This window comes from Corvus kubaryi, unplaced genomic scaffold (genome assembly GCF_017639235.1).
Source record: "Corvus kubaryi isolate FWS band 111438036 unplaced genomic scaffold, C.kubaryi_AGA036_p1.0 37397, whole genome shotgun sequence".
Taxonomy (NCBI): Eukaryota; Metazoa; Chordata; class Aves; order Passeriformes; family Corvidae; genus Corvus; species Corvus kubaryi.
Window position 1 is genome coordinate 13,660,716 of NW_024581136.1, and position 26,348 is coordinate 13,687,063.

At 39.1% G+C, this 26,348-nt stretch overlaps 1 long non-coding RNA gene across 1 annotated transcript in view; it reads left to right on the forward strand.

The window, feature by feature from the left end:
- LOC121671222 overlaps positions 1-25,327 on the forward strand; it is a 50,893-nt gene extending 25,566 nt beyond the window's left edge. Inside the window, exon 2 of the long non-coding RNA XR_006018431.1 lies at positions 23,336-25,327. This is a non-coding gene — a long non-coding RNA (uncharacterized LOC121671222). The remainder of the gene's footprint in view (positions 1-23,335) is intronic.
- The last annotated feature ends 1,021 nt before the right edge of the window (positions 25,328-26,348 follow it).

Genomic DNA, 26,348 nt, shown 5'->3' on the forward strand with positions numbered 1-26,348 from the left:
AATGAGATACCAACAAGCAAAAGAATAGTTTACTGCAACTGCCTTTCCCTTAAGGGTTCCTCTTTTAAGACACTTTTCTGAACACATGCTATGGTGGAGAATGTTGTGACTGAATTATTCAGTCTGTTTTGTGTTAGAAATTTGTACACAAAGTCTGAAAGATTGGCAATCCCTGCTCTTTTCTGATTATGCTGAGTGTGATGAGCTCTGGGACACAGCCTTGCAACAATGCTAGGAAAGAGCACACTCCAGAGTGACTGAACTGACTCCAGAGTCTACAGCAGACAATAACTCTTCAAAATAAGCCACACAGGTAGTGATAACCCATTACAGATACCTAACTCCCAACGCTAGAAAAATACGAGTGATAGTGGGAAATGCTTACAATGGCTCACCCTGGGTGTTCACATCTGTCAAAAGCAGATGTTTTTTCTCCACCTAAGCTAGACTGTAGTTTTGGTGTTCTCAGGTCCAGAGCACCCATGGGTATTCAGACAACATCCCTGGCTTGCTATGACCATTCCCATCTCATCTGGCTGTGAGGTGAGGTGGTAAGATCTGTATCATATTTCTATGAGCTGCACAAATACTGCTTCCAGATTCAGCTGCTGCAAAACATTTTACATGAGTCTGAACAAAGAGCTTCCAGCTGGTCCAGGCTGAAGCAACATGTTTGCTTCCTTCTCCCTTTCATCTCTAAGCTCATTCATGCTGAGAGTGAATATAATTGCTCTCTATAAATACATTCAGGTTAGGCACTAAAGCAAGAGAAAAGATACTTGAGCAAATGGACAATGATGACACAAGAACAAATGATTACTAATGAGTAATGAATAAATTCAACCCATAAATTAAAGCTTCTGAATATCAAAAGACTGAAGTTCTGTTCCACCTTTCCACTAAAACTAGGAAGAAAAGAAATAGAATTATTTTGTCAAGCTTAGTAAATGTATAGACTATGAGATACAGTTGCTTACAGCAGCAGAGGAATGGACTTGGTAATATACAAGATCCCTTCCACTCCTATGCAAATAGTAAACACAAAGTATAAATCACTGCCTGGAGTTTATATGAGTCTTCTGTTTTACTTTTATTTTAGACCCTTTGGAATCTGACTTTTTTAGTGTTTCACTAAAGTTGCTCTTGCAAAATCTCTTACAGGTTCTTGATGTAAGAGCCAACACCTAATAATTTTTGTTTCTAACTTGCCAGATATCTACTACTTGAGCATGAGTAACCTGATGGCTTATCTTCCTCAACTTCCGTGAAAGACTTTCTTCATCTGCCTTTTTCTCCTCTAGAAGTTCCACAAGTTCAGTTGTGATTCTTTTCTCATGTCTCTTTACACCTGACCTGAAAACGTAGCCCTTCACAGAAATATCACAGTAACCATTCTATTCCAAATTACCTCCCTTTCTCTTCAGACTTTTCAATGGACAACTTGCTACCACCCAGCACAGTAAATATAACACATGGTAAATAAGAGACCTAAAGCCTGTTTGGGGAATTAGTTACGGTGTCAACAAGGAGATTTTCTGAATTAGGCTGAACAACCCCGACAGAATCTTCTTCCTACCTGTCACCCATACTTAGGATGCAATTTCTGACCCGAGCTTCTCTAGGTCCTCATGCTTCAGCTCTGTGGAAAATTTACCAGTTCTCTCCTATTACACAAAGCTAAGGGTCCTGCACTCATTATATTGTGTGCTGCTGCTGAAATTTCTTTTTTCTCTTGTTTTGATGAGTGCAGATTTAACCTATTGCCTGCCTGCCATCCATCCATCCATCCAGCTGTAGCAAGAAATATTTTTTGTTGGCCAGTTTCCTTCTTAGGTGTCTCTCAACTATATTTCCTTCTTTTATCAGATGATACAAGGCTTTGTCTTTAATCACAAGCTCATTTGTTGACCTCCTGCATCATGTTGAGCCCCTAGACATGAGCTCCCCCTCACAATCCACCCATGCACCTTCCCACACCTACTTGCTTGATTTTCAGTTTATGTTCTTTTCTAGCCTTCATCTCCTGGGAGCAGCTCTCTGGTGACTTCAAGTAATTTCATTATCCTCCTTCAAAATGCTGATGTAAACTCTTCTGACAAATTACCTACAAAAAAATCAGACCAAAATTTTAAAGTTATTTCTATGATTATTATTTATTAATGTCATCAATAAGGTTTGACTGGTTCTTTGTGCCTCCTCCTATCTTGTCTGTTATATACTTTGTAAATGGTCATGGGCAATGACTGGCCTCTTAATCTGTATTTATACAGGAGTTAGTTCAGTAGTATTCTGGATCTTGAGAAAGCCCTATGCTGATGCTCAGCTGTGACAACAGAAGAAATAACACTGTTGGGCCAGGAACATTGTTCTTTCTTTTGTTCCAGCTACTGCCATTCCCTGTCCAACAGTGAGTACTGTTCAGGGGTTTCTGGTCTTTACTTTTTATACTGGACCTCTGGGACTCCCTCTGCTTTGCTGACATTCCTCATAATGATTTTTTTTCTGGAAGAACAGAACTGTCAATGCATTGAATGAAGAACTAGGATATTTTTAGTGAGAAGACCACTGAGGTGACTTCATGTCATCCAAAGAGCAAACTGAGCGTGTCTGACTGTGTTTGCAGGGAATGGGAAAAAGAAAGGGAACCAGTGGAGCTGTGGTCTATTCCCAGGTCTCTTGTGGCTACTTTGCTGGTGAGGTCAAAATTTTTCACACTTTTGGGAGTCCATTTCCATTTGTGTTTTGATTGCCTTTGAGATTTCAACTAAAAGCCTCCAAGCGAAGGGACAGTAACATAATGTTTTGAAGTCCCCAGCACAAACTCTTTTAAGTGATACTGTGACCTCCTGCACCACCATCTTTTTTATAACTCAACATAATTAGACCCTGAAAAGTGGCCAGTCAAAAACTCTTTGCTAAGGGGGAAACTGTGCCTTCTTTTGGGAAAGATAGATATATCACAGAGCTGTAAGTCAGCAGGTCCCATGATGATGGTAGCAAAGGGCAGCCAGCAGCCAGCAAGGCATTAGAGGGGAGAGAAGGAAGAATTTTCTGCAGCCTGGACAGAATTAACTGCAATCAAAAGTCCTCAAGTCAACTGTTACCAGGCATGGAAGCAAGGACCTGCCAGCAAGGATTTTGTAGGCAGGGAAAATGCTATAAATGACTGATTTTGATTTTATTTCTTACCCAGCTACTTTGTGTTTCCTCTTATCAAAAGATTACCCTTCTTGTTTGTGCTCTGCACAACCTGGCTTTATAGTTTAAAGTCTGACAGACTTCTCTTGGGAGCTCACTGTTGGCAAAGGTCTAGAAGGCAGCTCCATCTCAAAGCTCTGGCCAAACCAGAGTCATATCACACCTCCACAGTACAAAATCCTTGACCTAACATTTTTCTTCCTTTCCATATGGCATACTAAGAAGGAAGAAGTGGAAAATATATTAAATATAACAGAGTATTGATCTTGGTAATACTGTACCCCATATACCAAAAGCACTTTAATGCCATAATGACTCCATTCACAGTGAATAAGTTCAATGAGAAAATGCAGGTGCATGCCCACCAATTCACCAGAAAAGGTTGGCCAGTCTGTCAATAGGGTGCAGAGACTTCTTCTGAGCTCTTTTCCTTCCCCACGATAGCCCTTAGGTAAAAGTTTGCAGGAAATTCAAATACCCGTGAGCTGGCGGAGTTGCTGCTTCACATGCCCTAACAAACGTAAACACTTCTGTTTCAGCACATCTGCCATTGCAATACCTACAGCTTTTCCAGAACCAAAGGATTAACTTTATTGTGCTTTTGCTCAGCAGATCTGGTAACACAATATTGTACTTCTAAGAGGACAGATTACTCACAAGTCTCTGGATGCTACATCTTTAGAAACTCACTCTACTTAAAGATAAGTGTTGAATCTTGCAATCCCAGAGACATCCAACTGATGTAAAAAACAGTTATACCAACGGCCAGATGGATGCTATTTTTCCTCAGGTTATTTGGATATTCCAAAGTAATGGTTCTATTATTATTTTTTTCACTTTAATATTAAACAGATGCAGCTTGTTTGTAAAGACTGTTATGAGCTACTTTTTCTTTAGATTTATAAAATAAAACAATAAAAGATGTAAGGAGTTAGGAGGAGGTTTTGTATTACTTTATCATAAAAGGAAAAGAGAGACATTACATCAATATAATTACATATGTATTAAAGAGCACTTTATGGATCTGTACAGAGAGCCCCATTCAGCATTTCTAGAAACCAGGTGTAATGCCACAGACATCAATTATTTTATTTTTGGTAAGGGTAGACTCAAATCTAGAAGAGTCATATTTCTGTATGTGTGTCTGCTTGTGCAGCTGAGTACTTCAAACACCCTTTATTAAATACTGAGGCACTTACAGAGGCATTTTCTGGGAAAGTCAGGTGCCATCCTAGTTTCTGGCTTATGTTTCAGGATAGCCACCATCTTGTCCCAGTCTAGGGACTAACTGTGAGAAGTGCTGAGATCTCCCATTTTCCACCACAGCAGCTGAGATCTCTGCTGTACATTGGCCCTGCTGCCCAGTACTACTAGCAAGGCCTGAAGAGACTAAAAATGAACGTGCACTTGTATCAAAGCAAGCAAAATATGATTGAAAACCTTCAGAGCAACTTGCCTGCTCATCAGTTAGGAAGTTTCTCCCACAACCCTGGTGTCCCCCATTCAGGTGATCTCTTCTGTGGAGTGTTTTGCCCTTTGACCTAAGGAGAACCCAAGCCTCCAAGTGACTATATTTCACCAAAATGTGTACTGTGACTGATTTATTTACACAGACATGAGGCAATCTAATTGCAAAGGCTTGGAGATAAACCATCTCCCTAAAGTAGATGTACAGTGAGAATGTCCACTCAGCTGAAGGCGTTCCATTCCTCACAACCAAGAGAAATTGGCAAAACTGATGAGCTATTTAAGTGTTTTGTGAATAGGCATCCTTGAAATGTGAAATATTTAATCACAAGAAGTATTGTTATTGCTGCTATTTATTTCACTTTGTCTCCAGTTACTTTATTTTATTAGAATATGAGGATTTCTTCTCAATCAGATTATAAAACAACTTGCATTGTAAGAGCTTAGGTTCAGACAGTGATAATTTTTTAAACATTCATTTTGTCTCAGCTGGTAATTGCTATGCTAAGTTCTCGTTCGAAAGCAATACTACTATTATTGTTGTGAAATTCAAACATTAAGATTTCAAAGACTATTGAGTGAATGACAAAAGTACAGTTTCCAAACTATAAAAATATATTTTGACCTTAGTTCTTACAAGTACTATGCAGCCAACATGGAATGAATCCATTCCATTTTAATGTGGAAATAATCTTAACTGAGGAAATAACACTTAGTCTTGCTGCAAGGGAAACTGGGCTTATTTGACTGAGTTCTGAGAGTTTAAATATCCAGCCTGATAGGCACATAATTGAAATGCACTTCAGAGTCCATGTTGGCAACATGCTGAGCATCCTCCCTTCCCAGGGGCTTTAACAGGGTTGAGGCTGCTGAGGACTTCTCAGGTTTGTGCTGCATCCCAGAATTGTGTCCGTAGGATCAAAGGACTGTGTGTGTGGGTAGAGCTCACTTTGCCATGCTGTCACTGACTAGTCTTAAGAGTGGATGGCTTGAACTTCCAAGTCTTAGAATAAAAGGAGGTCTTGAATTCAGGTGGTGTCATATGACTTTTAGAACTGTACCATAACATGGTCCCTTCCTGCTTTTACAGAACAGTGTCTCTGTTTCCATGTCTCCAAGACAACTTGAAATTTGTTTGTCAGATCTCCCTCTCTGCCCTGACAAAATATTTCCCTGTGCCAAAAACCTAGTTTACCAGTTCTGGATGCAGACACTTCATTGACTCAGTAGGGATTGGTAATTACACATAATTCTAAATTAATTGAAGATAAAATTCAAGCTGAGCAGTCCAGGTCTGAGCTTTTCAAGACCAACCTCAATATAAACACCTCTATAATGAGCATGTAGACAGTTCATAATCTGCATCTGTGTGACCATATGTAATTTAGTTTCACATGAGTTTGCTTCAGGCAGTATGGCAAAGCTCCAGTAACATATATACAAAATCGAAGCTAGTTAAGATGACTCTGAGCTTCACGATTGCTGATGGCATGGTTCTGGGCAGGGGACCAAAATGGGCTTTGTGGATGTCACCCTGTCACCCTGGAGCTGCTATGCAGTGTGTTACTGTCTACAAAATGATCCCCTCCTCTCCTGCCAGGGGGCCACTGCATATACCTGCTTCACTCTCTACAAGGATGAACATGGTAAAGAACACCCAGTTCAGTACAATGCAGGAGATGTGGGTTGGGGTACAACTCCTGCTCTTTCAAAGCCACCAGCTGTGAGCTTAAATAAGAGGCACAGCCCACCAAAGCTCAACTTGCAGCATGGGAACAACAGCCCTTCCTGCCAGGAACTGGGGAAGGTGACCACACACACAGGATGATGTCTGGGGATGTGTTAATTGTGTGAGCATCAACCCCTAAAGTCGAGGTGTGAGTGGTGTGGTGCCTGCAGGACCCTGTTCCCCGTGCATTCTGGGGAGAGGGTTTATCCTTGTTACATCAGAACGGACCAGTCAACATGGGATAAGTGCACTCTCAACATCAAAGGGTATTCAAAGCTAATTGAGATCAAGTCAGGCCATCTGCCAGGCACCATAACAAATCCTCTCCATCCTCTGTGCAGGGAGCCAAGGTCCTGTACATTTCCATAGCAGGTATTCCTTCTCTAAGTTGGGTGACCATTACAGACTTTGATGAGGCAGGCACTATGAACACTCCAGAGAGATGTTCTCAACTGTTCTAAAAGCTGCCAAACATTTCAGTTTACTTCAATGTTCCATTACCTTGCACTTCTCCTACAGCTGTATTTGGCAGAGTTTTTCTACTGATTCTCTGGACGAGTTGTCCTCTCCCTTTGGCAAAATTATTGGTCAGGACTACAGATCCAGTTCTGCATTAATTTTTCAGCTCTGCTTATAATGCTCATACTAATAAATATCTTCTATTCCAATAGCATTTATCCACAATCAAGATGGAAACCTGACATGCCCAGCTGGGAGAACAGCAGCTTACCATTGGTTTTATAAAAGTACCCAATAGAGATTTGAATATATTTTGCACGGTTGCGTTTTTCCTTTGGGGAAAAAATAAAATTTAAGATCAATCTCTATGCCAGAAAATGTGGACAATGAAAACAGATGTGAGCATTGACTTTTCTGGCCCTACCTTTGGGAAAGTGCTTCAAGAAACAGTACTCTTCAAGGAAAAATTAAAACTATAATAAACTCCTGTTGAAAAAAAAAGTGTTCATCTGATTCATAGTTTTGATGATTAAAACCCCATTTTCCCCCCATTATCTTGAACTCCAAACTGTCAGGCTAAGGTACTCGGGTTTTCCCTAACACAACAATAAAAGCAGAATCTGTAGTGATAACCAAGACCAAAGATAGCCTCCACAGAGTGCTCACAGAAGCAAAATAAAAAATCAAAACTGCTGCAGAGAATAAACAAATACTGCGACAGCCAAAGCTTTATGATGGCTTGAAGGCTCTACCTGCTGATAAGCAGCGCTTTAGGTACTTCTGTGGCCTCTTTACCATAATATCTTAAAACTTCACACCTAAATGATCACATTTTCAGAGAGGCACTATTCATCTCAATTGTACACCAGGGGAGTTGAAGCAAACACAAAGATTAAAGGCTTTTCCACCAAGGTATTCAGGTACTTGTATCCTGATTGTTTTCAAATGGAAGGTAGGAGCCTGAGTATCTTCAGATTTTCTAGGTCTGTGTGACTGTCTGGAGGCCACAGGGCAATGATGTAGCAGAACAGGAAAGAATTTTAACAGGAAATTTTATCCAAATTTATTTTTAACTCTGGTCTTCCTACCAGCTACTGGTTAATACCAAATCAATTAGATCATCTTCCTTGTGTTTCATATCATCCTTATTTCCAAATCCTGCCCTACCTCTCTAACTCGGGTACAAATACACAATGTTGCCTCAGAAAAAATGCTCTTTATATCCCTTTGCAAGGTACAGACACCTGTCATATCAATGCTGCCACACACGTGGATCTATAAAAGAGTTCAGTATAAATTGTTGAGACTGTTCATCAGTTTTCATTTTGACCAAAGGGCTTGTTGGACACAGCAATTGGTAAGGACACAGGGCACAATGATTTGTATTAGAGGAAGTAGTTGCCACCCTATAACATTTTAAAGGTTTAAAATTGAGAAACGAATTTGCATTAACTTCTGTGTCATGATATCACTTGGGACAAATACTCAGAGTGTATTTTCCATCATCTCCAACTCACTGTTTAATCTATTTGTATTCCACAGTGTTTCTTGGTTTTGTCCTGTATAACATACAGAATAAAGAGATTTATGCAGCCAGCACTTAAATTTTTGTAATAACTATTATAACAGTGAATGAATGTGTGTAATAATGACAAGTTGATTGAATGTACAGTTTGCATGTACAGTGTTCAAATCTTGCATGCTTAACTTTTGGATGGACAAGGAGGCAGATTGCTTATATTAAGTGGTTTTTGACATGCTGTTCAAGTTTACCAGCAGAACAGGGAATTTCAAAGGCTTAACACTTTTCTTCCTTATTTCTACTGGTCCTCACAGGAAGAGACCAGGGTCTTCCAGGCATCTGTGGACCCTAGGAAGAAAACTATTAACTCACATGCTTAAAATTAAGCAGTGTTTGGAAGGTTTGTTGAATCAGAAAATACAGGCTTACATTAGTTATTTGGTGAAATTAATTTTTAAATAACTTCTTAGATGAGTGTAAATTGGTTGTAATTGTAAACTTGGCTCTATTTCACTTAGTACTCTTTGCTTGGGTAATGTGTGCTTTGACATTATTTCCATTTTACCACATTACTAATGTGCACTAATCATGTTTTTTCTTGTAAGTAAATAGCTGGGGTGTTGCACAGAACTGTTTGATCAGTATAGCATGATTTAAGAGAATGGTTATGCCTTTATTTGTTTCATAATCCTACTTAACATCTGTATGAATCATTACAGTAAGGTGCGTGTTAATAACAGCTTCCACATACACATTTATATATACAGAAGTTAAAATATTAACTGCCTTTTATTTCAGTAGATTTAAAGTGTCACTGTATTTTTCCATTCAAGCAAAATACTGAAAATGTTTCACTTATCATATGTGTTTTCTCCCCCCACTGACTTGTGCCCTACTCCATGAGCGATATCAAACCATGTTGCATGATTTGAAAATCGTGAGCCTTCTGCTTTTCAAACTCTCGTGTGAGAAAAAGGCCACTTTTGTAAGCTCCCTGACAATATCCATAAGGAAATCTCTTGGGAATAAGAAGGCATCTTGAAAACAGACACCACCAAACCCATTTCAAATCTCATGTGGCAACAGACCAAGCTGGTTCTCTGCACACCTCATGTATGTCTGGACTGTCTGCCAGTGGACTTCCTGCACCCCAGACATGCATTCTTGAGAAGTGGGGGGCACTGGAGGAGGGAGATGGCCATGTCTTAAGAGAACATTGCATAGATCCATTCAAGTGAGCCTCTGTGGTCTCTTCCTTCCTTCACCATCTCCCTATCTTTGCTCTTCCATAGATTCCCCAGACAAAATTTATCTCTATGTTGATTTAACTGTTCCATCCTTAAGGCTTGAGGAAATGCAAACATTTTGTTTTGCAACAGGCCAGTCAGAATTTGATTCGTCAGGCTTTGCATAGAAAGAGGCACTAAACCCCTATGATTTCTTCCTTCCCCACTACATGTCATAGGCTACAAACTCTAAGGCAGTAGTACCCTGTCTTCACTTGATGCCAGTTTATATGGCCCCTTTTCTGGCTTTTTGCCATAACAGATTGCACAGATTGGCACTTCTCAGCAGACCACACAGGAATTACACCCTATTACACAACCCTGCTGCTCCATATTGTAAATACCTCTCTCCATCATTTCAGTCACCATCTCACTCTTTTGTATGTGGCTTGAATGTGCTAATCTTGAGTTCCAAAGTGTTAATTGCAACCTAGAATATGAAGAGCAAGAAGGAGAGGAGAGTCACAGCTGAAAAAGAAGAGGTGCAGACTCAAGGGGTGTGGATGTTGAACAAGATGCAAGCAGTTGTGTACCTTGTCTGTGACCTGCTGGCAGGGCCTGCCTGCTTGCCTGCAAAAACCTCATCTCAACACTAACACATGTCCCACACATTAGTTCTAGTCAACAGCCACAAGACAGGGTAGCAGGAAAATGCCACTGTAAGTCCTGGAGTGCCCTGCTTGGACGAAACAGGATGTTCACCCCAAGGTGCTCTGGAAATCCATCATTTCAGTCCTGAAGCTCATTCAGTAACTTGCCTGCTGCCCCTCCCACCTTAACCCTGACACAGACCTACTTAAAACAGAGGCCATGTTTTTAAAGATCTCAGTTCCTACTTAAGTCCATATGTTTCAGGCCAAAATCCTGATCATAGAAGTTAAAGGAATTTTATCCATTGATTTATGTGGGGCAGAATTTTATATTTGATAATTTATTGCAGAGAAACTCTTTCAAAACTTGTGGCATTTCACCTGCCCACTGGAGTTTACTTTCCAAATCTTGTCCACTACTGACAGCAGAGGCTGAAATTTTTGATAGCCACAGTAGAAACCACATATTTCATACCAATCATATTAGAACATATTAGCGAATAACCAACAGGAACATTAGGTAACTGATAATCACAGCTTGTATTTGCATAGTACAAAGCTTTTCATCCACCCAAAGAAGCTTTGAGAAAGATATAGGCCATAATCAATGGAGTTAGCCAAAATAAACATGTCCATATTAAAAATGATTAAAAAAGGATTTTAAAAAGTTTTAAAAAATTATACCCTCTTGTAAAAGCAATTTATTTTAATTCCCTTCCCTACTTACCAAATTTGAAATATTTCACAATGGGTAAGAGAAAGCTATTAACAAATGCAACTTCTAGTGTGTTTTCTTTTCTGGAGAAAAAAAGGGAGAAAAGAAAAGAGAAAAGGTTTAAAAGAATAGTACCCTTCCCATAAAACATTATTCAGTTCACATTTCAAAATGCAAGTTCAGACTTTCAGTAATTTCTCCTCTTGTATATAAAGTGCATATAAAATACTCTTTTAAGATGAAGTTCAATGCTGTTCAGTGGGCACATATAATAAGCAAGTGCACTGGGGTAAACCTGCATCTGAATCATTAAGTGGTTGCTAATAATGTTGATTATATTCATTATGAAAAATTCACTGTATAGTTTGCAAGTGAAATACCCCAGTCTTGTCAGCCTGAACCTGATCTCAGCTGTATGAATCTCACCCACTTTAATGGAGCAGAGTCAAAAAATATTCTACTGTAATGACTTATAAAAATCAGCCTCTCTTAATTTCCAGGCACATTAAAAAATTCATCAAGCCATGCATCCCATGATAAAGAGTTTCCCTTTTATAGCTGAAGTATAATAATTTCAAGCTCTTGAAAACATCTTAGAATAATTGATCAAGCCCCAAGGTTATGTACAAGCCACATTTGCACAACAAATATTACTGTAAAAATTGTAAAAGGCACTGAAGATAGTTTCACTACAGTTTGGAGCTTATCTACATGAAACCATCCAGAAAGGTCAATTTATATCCCTGAAAGTAGGTGATATCTACACCCTGCAGTGAGTAATTCCTGAAATTACCTGCTTTTCCAGAGAAACACTGCTGATACTGGTCAGATTTTTCAAATTTTCAAGTATGTCTTTCTCAGTTCCATTATTATTTTCAGTTCAGCTCAGCTGAACATAACAGTTTGCCTCCTCTTTAATGATGCACTGAGTGGAAAACAACATACACCAGCCTTTTCAATCACATCAGTAATACTGCCATTTTCTGAATTTTATTAATTTTAATAGAACTTTTAATGAATATTAATTTAAATAGAACCTTTAGATTAATTTTAGTTAAAAAATATTGTTTTCTATTTCATCAGGGCACTATTTATAATGAAGTGAGCCAAATAAGAACCAAATTATTTTCTCAGGTGTGTGTACAGTATCACTTATTAAATCCTCTGCCTGCTAAGCCATTGAATTGTTCACATATCTCACCCAAATTAGTTTAGTCTTAACATAATTTTAAAATTATTTTTAATATTTGCTTTAACAAATATTGTCATATTTTGAGATATAAATTCAAAATAGAAGAAAATAAGTTTAGAGTTTTTCTACTTCATTGATAAGTAGGTGATTGTTTCCTGGTACATCCCATTCCTTCCACACTCTGTGCCAATCCAGAGTTGTTACCTGCATTAGTTTCCTCTAGGCAGAAGATGCTGTTTTCCAGCAAACTAAATGAAAACTCCTTTATGTGCATTGACATGGGAAGCAATTGCTAAGAGAATATCTTTCTTGTTTTGTCTCACACTGCCCCAGGGCTGGGCAGACGACAGTTGTGATCTTTCTCATTGACCGATTTTAAAACCTGGTAAGAAAAGAGGAAAACCTTTTAATGAGGTGAAATCACAATCCCTTCTTGAGTTACTGGGTGATTTACCTCACATTGCTAATGCAGTTATATAGATATGTTTTTTTCCTTTAAGATGGGAATTCAAAATAGAACTGCAAGGTGATTACATGATTTGAAAAGATTTTCTAAGTAGTATTTACAGGCTACCCTTGCTGTGTAACAAACATTCATCCAGAAGAAAAAGTGCCATAGGGAATATACAGATAGCCAGATTACAAACAGACAGACATGCAAATTAGAGATAATCATTAAGTTAGTAAAAAATATCACTTAGGAAAAGAGTATCAAGTGAAGAGATGACTACAAACAATGGTAAAAAACAAACAGAAAAGACAAATGTCTGCATTTTTAGGAGGAAGAGACAGAAAATAAGGCTAATTAAAATGGTGGTAAGATGAGAAGAGGGCCAAGAAAACAGAGACATGAAAGAAGAGTAAATACTTCAAGTATCTCTGAGTTAGCTACCAAATGAAAGAAGTCAGGAAGCCACAATGATGGTCACAAAGAAGGAAAGATATCAAGAGGGAATCAGAAAAGATGGACATCAGCGGATATTGTTTTCTTTGAAGAGGATGGCAAAATCCTCCTCGGAGATCAAAGGAAGCACAAAGGAAGTGAAAGGATTTATTGACCAAGTGTCATCCTTAGCTCACATAGTCACTTCTCTAGCTAGAAAATAAGTGAAATTCTTGGTCTTACATAATATCTCAGATAACTACAAGCAGAATGTCAGCTCAGAGGAGCCTGTAGACAGCAAGAATATCTAACACTTTCTTGAAACTCCTATAAAACAGCAAAAGGAACTTCCTGAGGATGCCAAAGAAGGTCATCTTACACTTATTTTGGAAAACAATTACATAAAGTGTTATATGAGAAGAACTCTTACATTGGAGCAAAGTTGAAAAGGAAAAAGATTACCTTTTTAAAAAGGTTACGTTTGAGCCCTTCTGTGCTACCTTTACTGACATTTAAGATTAAACAAGAGATTTCACTTTTGTAACAGTTCTGCCTGGAATTTTAGTGAAGCCACAATCTTGTGTCTTATTAAGTTTCACACAATTATCACGACATCATAAATGCATGACTTCAACAAACTATACCTGAAAAAAGCTGTTTGCATTTCAAAGGTCTCTAGTAGATTTAGATAGCTCCTTAACTAAGAAATTATTACCATGATAGCCATGATAATAACAACAACATGAATGTGTTTTCTTCATTAAAACTTTCCTCCATGGAAATGCAGTCTAAAGACCATAGGGAATGTGCTGCTATCCAGGTCTATGTCCAAGTGTGCTTTCTGCAGGGGTTATGTTGGTAGCTGTATTATCTGTGCTACACTTACACCCAGCCCCAGTAACACTGAGGATTTATTATGCTGAACATCACAAACAGAAAATGCCAAGGTAGAGTTTCTGCCCCACAGGGATCAGTCACTGGGTAACTCAACAAAGAAAAGAAAAGATACAGAAAATAGGGATGAGATGAAATTTTCAAGGTCCTGCAGTGAATCAGATTCTCCAGGAAGACAGTGGGGATGTGGTAACTTTGGTGCCATTTTTCAGGAGGGTACCAGCATCTAGGCTGATGAAATTAAAGGAGGATGTCTCAGTGTTTGCCACACCAGTATTCTTTCCTCACAGTGCTTTCCTTTAGTCAAATCTTTCATCTGTTTCCCTCTTGTCCTTGCTCAGGTGCCTCCTTTTGCTTTCCTTCTCTTGATAGTTGCCTTATTTCCTCTCTTGTACCCTTCACCACTCACTCCTGGGGCAGGGAAGCAGAAGAGAGAGGGATTGGGATTCTCTTCGTGGTAAAAGCTCAACCCTAGTAAGACAGACTTGGGAAAAGTACCAAGCTCCTATTCACAAAAACATCTTGCTGGACAATTGTACATCTAATTTGCCATTTGCACAGGCAATTTATTCCATCATAACCAGGACAATTATTTGTATGAGTAGGTGCTGTATTATGGGAATGAAAATCAGCACTGAAGTGATTTTATTTAGTCTCCCTAAAAAAAATGGTGTCAGATTTTGTATACATTCATGACACTTGTCTTACATTGCCAACCATCAGTAAAGTTAGTGATTGTCATTAGCAAAAGAATCAAACATTGACTGACAGTAAAAGCTAGTAAAATATTCACTTGTCAGTAAAAATGGCAAGATAATTTAGAACTTTTCATTGCTTTGGCATAAGTTCCTGGACTATTTGAGTACTTTTAATATCAAAGGGCTTTATTTATCATAGTTGAAATGATGGGTTGTATAAAAATTGACACATATGACCATAAACAGAAGTAGTAAGAATCCCAAATTGCCTTGAAAAATGTACTCCAAATTGCACAAGTTAAATCAAAATTTGAAATCTAGATATGAGTGGGAAGACAAAATGCAACTGGAAAAAGCTGCCCAGAGAAGGTGTGGATGCCCCATCCATGAAAGTGTTCAAGGTCAGTTTGGATGGAGCTCTGAACAACATGGTCCAGTGGAAGGTGTCCCTGCCCATGGCAGGAGAATGAAACTGGATGAGCTTTAAGGCCCTTTCTAACCCAGGCCATTCTATGATTCTATGATTCTATGTGTTTGAAAGATTGTTTAAATTGAGTAAATATTTTGAGGAGTGTATTTTTCCCCTCCCCACTGAGGATCATTTTCAAAATCAAATAATTTAGGAACCTCTGTCCTTAGTCCTTTGCAAATGTACTCTCTAATGTTAAAGCATGGGTTGCACAGGCTTGGACACAGTGGTGATTGCTTCTAGGTATCAGTACCTGCATTCCCTGTGACCACCACATGAATTAACAAGGCAAAGTTCAGTTTCAACACCACTGCTTGACTCATTACCACAGCCCTCCTAGTAAGTGAGGGGGAGGCTTCACAGGGGACCTGCAAAACAGCTGCCCTCTGGGTGTCTTGTTTTGGCGGCCTTTTCCATCTGTTTTACCTGTCTCCCTTTCTGAATAATTTATTTCACCATCTCCCTAAGTAGAGCACCTGGCCTAGGGCTAACTCTTTCACCTAAATTATTCAGAGCTGAAAACTCTTTGGTTTATACTCAGATAATGTAATGACTTAACAGGACAAAGCCCTTAACTTTGAAGCAACTGTGAATGTTTCTAGGCTCTGGACTCTGTTAGCAGTTTGAAAGGTTGGCTGTGTAAACTATGTACAAAAGCACCACAGAAATCCTTCCTCCTCAAACATCTTCAAAGCCTCTTTCAGAAGCTAAAACTTTCCAAAGCAGGGTTCTTTTACCTTGATGCCTCTCTGCCACATCTCAGTCCTGCAGGAAGCCAGAGGATGCCTCCATTTGTGTGCACTGCAGCTGGCTTGTCCCTAGTCTTTATGCAGGAAAAGACACTGAAAATTGGCTGCAGGGCTGGACTTTGTGCATGTCTGTTCTCTTCACAAGCAGGTTTTTGTTCAGAAACACCAAAACCCACCCCTGTGCAGTGCTCCCATCCATGTTCCATACTTCACTATCTTTATCTTGTGAACTCTACAGTTAAAATAATTCCTCCCTGCCTCTGTTCCTAATAGCACGGAGAGCTGCCACGCTCCAGCAGAAAGGGGCTGTACAAGGTCCTTGCCCTGGATGCCACAAACCAGCTGCTCTCAGACTGAAGGCTCACTGGTAATTTTGGGTGCAACTTTTTGACTATTCCTGTCTGTACTGACTGTGGCTGAGGGAAAGATCCAGATTGCTTTTAAACATTTGTTCCATTTGTTTTCCCACAATGTTTCCACCGTTTTTAGCCTTTCAATTATGCTCAAAGAGCCTGTGATCAGCAGTTTTCTCATTACTTTTGAAAATCTTGTATTGATTGTTTGGAAGACATTCAATACAAGGAGATGATCTCCTGTCTTACGAGATACTTGCTTCAGCAAGTGTCTTTATTTCTGAAAGAAGTTTTACTTTCAAAAGTCATGATATCAAGGGCATAATTTGAGATTCCAAATCCAGGGATATCTTAAAGCCTTTCCCACTTTGGGTTAAGAGGGAATGATAATTTGTCCTGAGTGAGAAAATGAATGAACAGAATATTCATAAACAAAGGAACAGTTTTTGAGGAGGCTGTTTCCAAATGGCCCTGCAGTAAAATATTTAAAAGTTAATTTGTGCAATTTCTATCTGGGTTATTCTGGATTTACCTCAGTGTCACAAAGACAGGCATGGGAAAAGAAAAAGAATTATTAAAATGAAATCAGTTTTGGAAAATCAGTGCGTTGTCACTTCTACAGTCAAGAAATCCCAAATATTTTTCACATTAATTTACAGGAACCAGCATAGATGCTGTTGAGAGAATAAAAAGAACATACAGTAATCTTTATCCTATCCTACCCAAAGCTAAAATTATTTTCAGTTGGATTTTTTTCTGCTTAAGTACCAAAGAATTTGACACACTTTGCAGCAACTAGCATTGTCTGTTTACTGTAGGGATGTGCATAATGCCCATCACTGTTGTTCTTATAGGCACTATATGAACTGTTTCATTTTCCTCTGAGAAGTTTATCAAGTATCAGGTATTTGCTTCTTGCTCCAGCTTGGGAAATCAGGGTCATGGATTTCAAATGAAGTGCTTTGTACTCTCCAAGGGCAGTGAGAAAACACAATAGTACAGACAAAATCTAATCAAAGTATTTTGGCTTTTTGCCTCCTTTTTATTTTACAGTGGGAAAAAAAATTCAAGGTGCGACTTGAATCCCTTCAGGAGTTCCCTTCCTGTGTGCGCTGGCTCTCGCCAGAAACGCGAGACTGACACAATGATAAAATGCGCTGCCAGGTCCTCTTGCCCATTCAAAGACCCTCCCTCAGGTATCAGGTGCCTTCCCTGAGCTTTGAGGTCAACCAGACACCTCCCTCGAGGCTTACCTGGGCTGAAGGATACATCTACCCGAAAATCCGCTCAGGTAGAGCAGCTGTTATCTGAGCTAGGATCAAAGTCCCCCTCTGCACTCCTGAAAAACATCTTCCAAGCTGGTCTTCTTTCTCCATGATTCAAATGAATGTTGAATGAGTCTCTGGGGACAACAGTTGTTGTGTTGAGGAGTGAGCTGTCAGAAATATTTTATCATGAAAGTTCAGTTCCTTTCAGGGCCTTTTATTATTAATAGTCATCGCTGCAGGGGAGCATTAAACACAGACTCTATTTACTGTACAAATTGATATATTATAAACCACAAAAGCCATCCTGGTGCTTTGCTACTTCACCTTCCTTTTCAGCATGCTAGCATGAGGGAATCTTTAACCTTTGTGTGGCTAGAATACAGACAGTGAATTTTGGTTTAGCATGGCCAGGCTGGACTGCTCAGAGCTGCTGATTTTTTTGCGGATCACTGTCTTGAGGAGTGGGTAGAGAACAGTGACATCTGTACTCTATGAAAGGCAAGACATTTTGCTCCATAGTGACACTGAGTTCATCCATACAAAAAGGCATTTATCCCCCTGAAAAGACCACAGGATGTGTCCTACAGGATCTTATGTTTTTGTACCAGATTTCAAGCAGCTCCCACAGCTTTCTGCTGCCTGCTAGGGCATTGCACCTCATGCAAAAGATGGGCATGTTTCCTGTAGGTGGCTAACAGCCTGATTGCTTCAGCAATATCCAGTGACAGAGGTGAGGGAATAGCTGCTCTGTGGCATAAGAAAACATGGCAAGATGAGTCCCAGCTGTGGGAAGAACCCAGCCTGGCTCCAGCCCATTGTGGCTGTGGTACCATAGGCAGAAGAGACTTTGCAAGGTCAGTTTGCAGTGCAATATTGGATTTTAGTGGCTCGGCAGAAAACTCTCAGAAACAATCCGTACAAGGAGCAGTAGAAACGAAATGCAGCAGGACAGTGAGAGCCCACAGGCAGGGCAAGTAACAAACAAAAAAATACCATGTTAAAAAACGTCAGTCTATTGTACTTAGTCGAAGACAGGCCCTTGGCCTTGCACTTTCTGTCCTCTGCACTTTGGAATCAATCTTAAAATACCTCCCAGGTTTCTCAATAAAGCCTTAAAATCCTGCTGAGGAGAGACAAGTCTCTCCCACCGGCCACTGAGAGCAGCCACATGCTGCAGGGGCAGGGGGGTGTATGTGTCACAAAGACATTGCTCGGCAAGTTGAGGAGTCAGGATCCTGCAAGTGGCACCTGAGCGAGCTGCAGATCATGAAGCATTGACTCAGGGAGCCACGGTGTCACCACACAACGAGGCAGCAGGGGTGACACAGCCTGTGCAGGTGTGCTGAGCCAGCAAGTCACAAAGTACCTCCTCAGCAAGATGTGATGCCAGAAAGTCACAAGAGCGAGTGACTCTGCAATTTTACAAGAGCTGAAAGCAGTTCTAGAGAGCAGTTTAAGTGCAATGCACCCATGCTAAAGAGGCAGCACTGTATGGCTGACATACTGTGGCCTCTGACATGTCTCAAAGGGCTCATAGTCCAGGGAGAGTCTGTGGGAGATTGTAGCTCTAAACACAGATTCACAGTAGTTACAAATGGGTAGCACCAGGAGAGACACAGGGAATCAGAGGGATGTGATGCCTCTGTTGCTCTTGCACTCCCTAAAGTTGTGTCTCTGGAACAGGTTTGAGGCACAACCCCAGGGAAGGTGGATGGGGGACCCGTGAAGCAGCTGCTGTGTGTGGAGACAGCGTTGCTCTCCAAGGCTTTTGATCTGGTCTCTCATGAATATTGTATTCAGTGGAAAGAGCCAGACAGCAAGGGGGTGGAAAAGACTTCTTTTTAAAGTACAGAACATGTACTCAAAAAGAGTGTTCAGAAGTGCTTCTTCCAACCTACAGTATGCTAAAGATTGGTGCTTGGTACATTTAAAGGATGAGAAAAAAATCACACCACTCAAGTATAGCAGTGACTTTTTTCAGTTGAAGAGTTTCTGGTATCCAAAAATGTTGTGTGTGCTTCTGACTAAAGTGGTTAATAACAACTGAAACTTGAGCTTTTTCTTAGATAGAAAGCATACTGAATCTTTCCTTGTTACAATAAGAAAACTCAAAAAACCAGTCCTGTAATTTTGTAACCAGACTTGGACAAACTTCTGAGAAGGACCACACACTAGATTAGATTATTTAGATTTGTTGTGAGAATAGTTGACATGTGTTCCCTTCCCTTTCACTGTCCAATCTTTGTTGTAAAAGTGGACTCATGTTGTGCCAGTTGAGATTAATATTATAACATGAAAGGGCTAGGTTTGTATCATTTTCCATGCTCGTTACATTCACTGATGTGGGAATAGAGTTATATTCTACCTGAGCCACTTTGTGTTTTTTGGCCAGGATTAACAGCACACCAATACTTCACAGATTTAGGTGGGTAGAGCACCTTCCCATTGGCATCAAATACTGTGGGTGTCAAAGTATCTAAGACTTTCTTTCAGACTGTGAATTATCCTTCAGATTACTCTAGAAGATCTTGTCATGTTCTTTACCCTGACACCTCTTTTGCTTTTTTCTTAACAGGACATGGGTCATGACTTCTTGCTCTGACAAAAATTCCCCCAAGAATGTGTTCTGTTCCTTCCATTTAAGCCTGTATTCCACTCAAGATATTCTTACTACCATCATTGTCACTGGATGTAGAATTTGTTATGAAGTTTCACTACTCTGTTCACTGGGCACACAACCTTATTAACATGAAATAATGCTCCATCCCACAGCCATAATTTCAAACATCCCCACAGTGTTCAGATAGGTGATACTATTTGTAAAACACATTATTAGAAAATTTCATTATTTTCACCAGCTACTTTTAAAATCTAATTCTTTGAAAGTGCTATTATAGTGCAGTTTATTCATTAAAAGCAAGGGTAATGTTTTATGTATTTTAGGTGTAACTTGAACTTAGAAAATGCCAAACTATTTACATTTATACAAACCCTTGGAAGCCATTTCAAAATGATACAACAGGGAAATAGTTGATACAATGGTTAGATAACATCAAAGAGTGGGTTGGGAACACAAATCATGATCCTTGTGAAAACTGATTCCTGAAGAATTAGCCAAGAGAGTTCCAAGTGCATTTCTTCCTATTTGTTGAAATATAATGTTTGTTCTCATTCTTCAGGTAGAACCTGGCAAGTCTATATTTGTACTTGTTGATCTTTCCCAACATAAATCTCTCCATTGTAGTCATATCAACAATATGTTTTCTTTACTTTAGTAATAAAATTTCTTGTAACATATGCTCTTTTAGATTCAGTGTGCAGTATTTATCAAGTTATTGAGGTTACAGTTACAGAACATTCAGTATAACATGCAAAGGACAATGGAACAATGCACAGGTGTAAAATCTCTCTGATCTTCTTTTGCCAGCAATTAAAAACCACCTAGAGGTGTAAGAGCCCTCTGATCATTCTTTTACTTAAAAGAATGTATGAACTTTGCTGGAATATGTCCTAATAAGCATGATGATACATCCTTAAGCATAAGACACACATTGCTCTCAAAACCTCTTTAATGCAATCAAGTAACAGACCATATCTCCCATTTCACTGAAATAATGCCTGGATATATAACTGCTCCTACTCCGAAATGGACACTGCAATTTCCTTGACAAAACATCAGCAAATCTTTGGCTACTAATCTTCATATATGCAACTTTCTTATTTAATAATTTACTAGGCAAGATTTGAGAGGAAGGACTGAATTTTCAGGGAAAAAAATTACCTGAAAATCTTGCTGAAAATTTAATCTGTCTGTTGCTTAACACTTTCATAGCATGATAATTACTTTGGAAAAGTGTGTGTGGGAAAACCACTTCTTGTTCAGACTCACCTAAGCCTGAACTGATTGTCAGGGATGTGCCTTTCCTGGTGTTATTTTGGAGGATGATGAAAAGCCACCATTATCTTTAGGACATGGTTTGTCTCAAAATTCCACTGTGAATGTATGTAAGTACAGCCATGATCTTACCCAAAATGTGTGCTTACCTGTCTGTATGGATATACACAACTGAAATACACTGACCAAGACACACCAAGGTGGTTCTTACTGACATGTCATAGAAGCAAGACTCTGTCTAACTCTCCTAACTCCAGGTAAAACTCAAGAGTTTAATGTACTCATCACCATTTGGGCTGGAATTAACTGGGATGCATTTGAACAGAAGAAGATTTATTGAGTTTCTCACAGATTTAGCCTGACCCCACTAGGTATGAGAACTTATTTGGGATTTGCTACATAACCAAAAAGGAAGTCCTACATGAAGATCTCACCATCTAAGATAATCAAATTGTGAAGGAGATGAAATCACTATGTACTGCCTCAGAAGTAACCAATAAATGCCAGATATACCACACTGAAGAGCTGATTGTGTACCCACTAACACAGTAATAGATATTTATCTCAAACAAGCCATTTAATTATTTACTCTTTTTACTCTTGATAGAAAGTGTGTGCCCATGCACATCTCATGTGCAGGATGCACAAGTGGTCTAAAAAATATTTTTAAAATAATCATCAAATTATGCATTTGGAGAATTAAATATGAAACTTGGAATGTGAAACAAACAAATAAGACAATTTAGAAAAGATTAAAAACAATTGTTCTGTTACCTTGGCAACACATTCAAGGTGCAGCCAATCAGCAAAGTTGATGCATTGTTTTGACATACATGCACATATTTCTAACATAAATAGCAACAGAGACTTAATAACAATAGGTTTTAAAACTAGGAACTGATGTCATTTTGAATGTGTCAATCAAAGAAACCTATGAAAGTGTTTCTTCTATCAAACTGACAGTAATTCCATGCTGGAATGGCTTTATAAGAGATAGCAGACTTCTGACAGGTCATACAGAAGATGTAAAATCTGTAATTACATCCTAGTTTCTTGGATTGTGTCCTTTAGTATGTCTAAAAAACTTTGAGAAGAAAATAAAACTTGAAGGCTATGATATATCATTCATTTCCGTAAACAAGTAACAAAAAGAAGAGCAGCATATCTGAGAATGGAGATGAAATATCAGACTGAAACAATCTGCCTAGCCCTCAAAATAGATGCACTTAAACTTCTTGTCTTATTTTATGATTGACTGGTGCCAGTGAGGTTCTGCAGCGTAAGTTTTCAAGGATACTAAAAATTAACAATAGGAGAAATGTACAGAGGAAGATTGCTGATGGGATACAGAGCCTTTCACCTCTCGGTCAGTGGTTTGAATCTGGGCTGTGTCAGCAGTAACAGGAAACCATTACTTTTTGACATGTGTCAGAAGTGTGTATGGAAGGAGTGCATCAGCCATCCTCCTCCAGACCTTGATGGATACGTGCCCAAAAGCGACCCTCAAAATGAGAATTCTTCGTGACAGCCTAGAAATAAAACTGGTGTCTCCACCCCTTCCCAGAGAGCATTGTCCCATTGTCCCAACCCCTCAGTCTAAGACCACACTACCATGGGCTGGCCTTTGAATCAACACCGTGGGTAGAGAACTTCAGCTCTAATTGAGCAACATTTAAAAATCTCATTTACAACTAAAATACAGTTGAACATATTTGTACATTTCTTCATGGGATCAACAGTCTTCAGGAAAGCTAGGGTTTTACCTTAGATCTCCCTGCTTTCAAAACTCTAACTTTAACCAAAAAAAAAAAAAAAAAAAAAAAAAAGGAAAAAATAAAAAGAAAAGAAAAAAAATAAGGCACACATTCATAAAATCCTCAGATACAGAAACAAGCACCTTATTCTGTCATTGGGTGGGATTAAGTTACCCATTCTGGCACATCATCTTTTTTCTTTGACTTTTTCCAGATTTATATGACTCTCATCATAGCAAATGCTCAGAGAGAGGAATTTCCGACTGGAACACATTGAAAATAGAAAGGAAATAACTCACTATAAACAGCACTGAGGAGAAACAAGTGAACATGCAGGGTACCACACAATCCTTTGTCAGAACATGAGTGGTGTACTTTTGTCTAGCAGCCATTATCTTTCCTTAAGAAACACTGACTTTTACTTGGAATTTCAATCTACATTTTGATTGATTTCTTTTTCAGGATATAAGAAGAGTGATGGAAAGGACTGGGGATAAGGACAAGGAAGAATTGAACAAAATAAAAAGTTTTCAGCCATGCTGTCAGGTTTGGTGAAAACATGCTGAGGATTAACTGTTTCAGTGCTGTGGGACCTGCAGGGTAATGGAGGCGAAAGAGATGGGAAGTTTCCTTGTGCATCAAACTCATAAGGCTTTATGCTGCCAGTCTTGTGGCAGAATCTCTGTACCCAAAACACTGCTGAAGTGGGGACAACCACAGTCAAGACTTGACAACAAACCAATACTACACAAATGTAGTCCTTAAAACAAATGTTTTAGCCATAAATTACCAGTTCCCATTGGTGGTACTTGACTTTCTGCAACATATTTTATGGAGCCTGAGGTGAGACAATTCCAACCTGACACATTGTGAATATATTACATCAAAAGATTTTTCTTCAAAAGGTCTACTTGTTAGAATTTGATTGTCAGGTCAGCTTGGACCTGAACTTAATACACTGTGCAATATGTTTCTCCATAGTCAACGTGCTCCCTATGTAGATAGATACTTCATCTAGACAAGTCCAGGTTCTTGTAATCAGGGTTTGATTCCTCTCCCTGGTCTTTCTGCTTGAAATTCAAATAGCAACACTCCTCTCCTTCCTTCTGATTAAGTATTTTCATAACTACTTTTGCACACTGTTTCTCACATATTTGTTCCATGTATGGAAAAGAACATATGGAGCCAGAGGTCTGCAGAGAGGACTGAGCCCTGGGACTGATGGAGATAAACTAACTATAATTTTGTAACTGGAAACAGAAAAGTAAATCCTTTTAGCTAGAAGTGGAGCAGAGAACTGTCCATGACAGCCTGATCACCTTTATCTCAGAAGCCAATAATCTCACACTGTAACTCCTGTCATTCATGCTACAACATTAGAGAGACCAAGGCTTGATTTAAGAAGTTGCCATGGCAGAGAATCCACAATGTCTCCAGGTATCACAGATTAATTATCCTCCTTAAAATATAATTGATTCTATTAGGAATGCCTTTAGTTTCCATTTTCAAGCCACATATCATTATATCTTTTTCCTCTAAGACTGAAAAGTTAACTAATAGTAAAAAACCTCTACACTGTTTAATGCTTATAGTCACCTCTTAAGCCAAGCAGAGAGTTATATATATAGCAGGCCCAGTGAGGAGGAGGAGGAGGAGTTGTATATGATGAGGATTGTATAGGAGGCAGCAGGAATTCAATAACTGTACCAGAACATTAACATTTTTCATAATCCATAAAAAGATGGATGCCTTTTATAGAACTCTGGTACATGTATTTTCTTGTTTTATCAAACATTTCAAAAATATAAATGAGTGCTGAATTATATTTCTATAAACTTAGTTAGAATTTACATCTTCTCCAGTCTCCTCCCATACATTTAAATCCCCATCCCACACTTTAATACTTTCTTTTTCCTGCTTTTTTCCTTTTACCCATTATTTTCATATTAAGAAGCAATGATGGATCTAGGAGAGCTCTGTGTGACTCACTGATAAGTCTTTTCCTCTAGAAAATTGCTCTTGTAATTGCTCTAAAAGCAAAGCCTCCAGAAGTGATGACTCAGTGCAGGAGGTCGGACCAAGCAGCACTGCTGAGCAGCAGCAAAAGATGGATCTGGGGGGGGTCTAACAATAGCTCTGAGTGCCAGCAGAGTCAAATTGGCTGATTAACAGCACACAGGAGATACAATAAACACAGGGGTGCCAAGTCCAGCCTCGTTGTGTCTGTCCTGAGCCACATCTGCACTAAGGGACACTGATCTGCTGAGCTGAATATTCTGCAGGTATTACCTCATGCTACTGAGCAAAAATCCCTTCCATTCCCCAGTATCAGTAGCTTAAGCTTTGCCAGCCTGTGCACAGGAGTTCATGGGAATCCACTGCTGTGCTGCTTACTAGTTATTTCCATTACAAAGTCCCTCAAGAGGTTCCAGTATGGAATGAAGGCTCCTTGGGCTCATTAAACCACCTGGAAACTCCCAAAGATGAAAGAGGTAGTTTTAGTCCTATTAGGTTCAAGGCAAATTTCAAACTTGAACATCAAGGAGGTCAGGCCTTTGTTGCTATTTAAATATAACTGTATGGAAAATGAAATCCTGCTGGAAAAGTGAGTGTAAAGATGCCCAGAAAGGAGAGAAAGCTTTAACACAGTACTTAAAAAGGGATTTAGTGCATGCTGGCTGCTATTCTGTTAAATGTTTTTTGTAATCAAATCAGAGCCAGAACAAAATGCCACATCTTCTTTTATGAATGGGTTATTAAAGGAAATAGAATAAAGAAATCTGAAGAAAAACTTTCTCGAACAACAATGAACTAAAGTCCTTAAACTACATAAATTCCCATGAAATTTGCACAAGGTTGTATCTTGTACATATCCCTAAGCCAAACACAAAGAAAATGAAAAAATATATATGTATGCCTCCATGCAGGGGTTCTTCTCTGTCTTTTACAAGCTGGAAAAAAAAAAAAATTCATGAAGTTTTACTTCTGGATCTTTCACTGAATTATTCCAGAAGTACAAAGACAACACAGTGCCTCAGTCTGTCAGTAGCAATGGTGCTCAGTGTTTATAAACTACATTTTCTTTATTTTTGCGACCGAAATAGTTTGCAAGCACTGACTAAGCCTTGTGACCCCTGTGTGAAGAGCAGAGCATTATTAAACCCTTTCTCAGCAGACAAGGACAGACAAGCCATGCACATCCAGTGGAGACAAGTGAGGAAACTGAG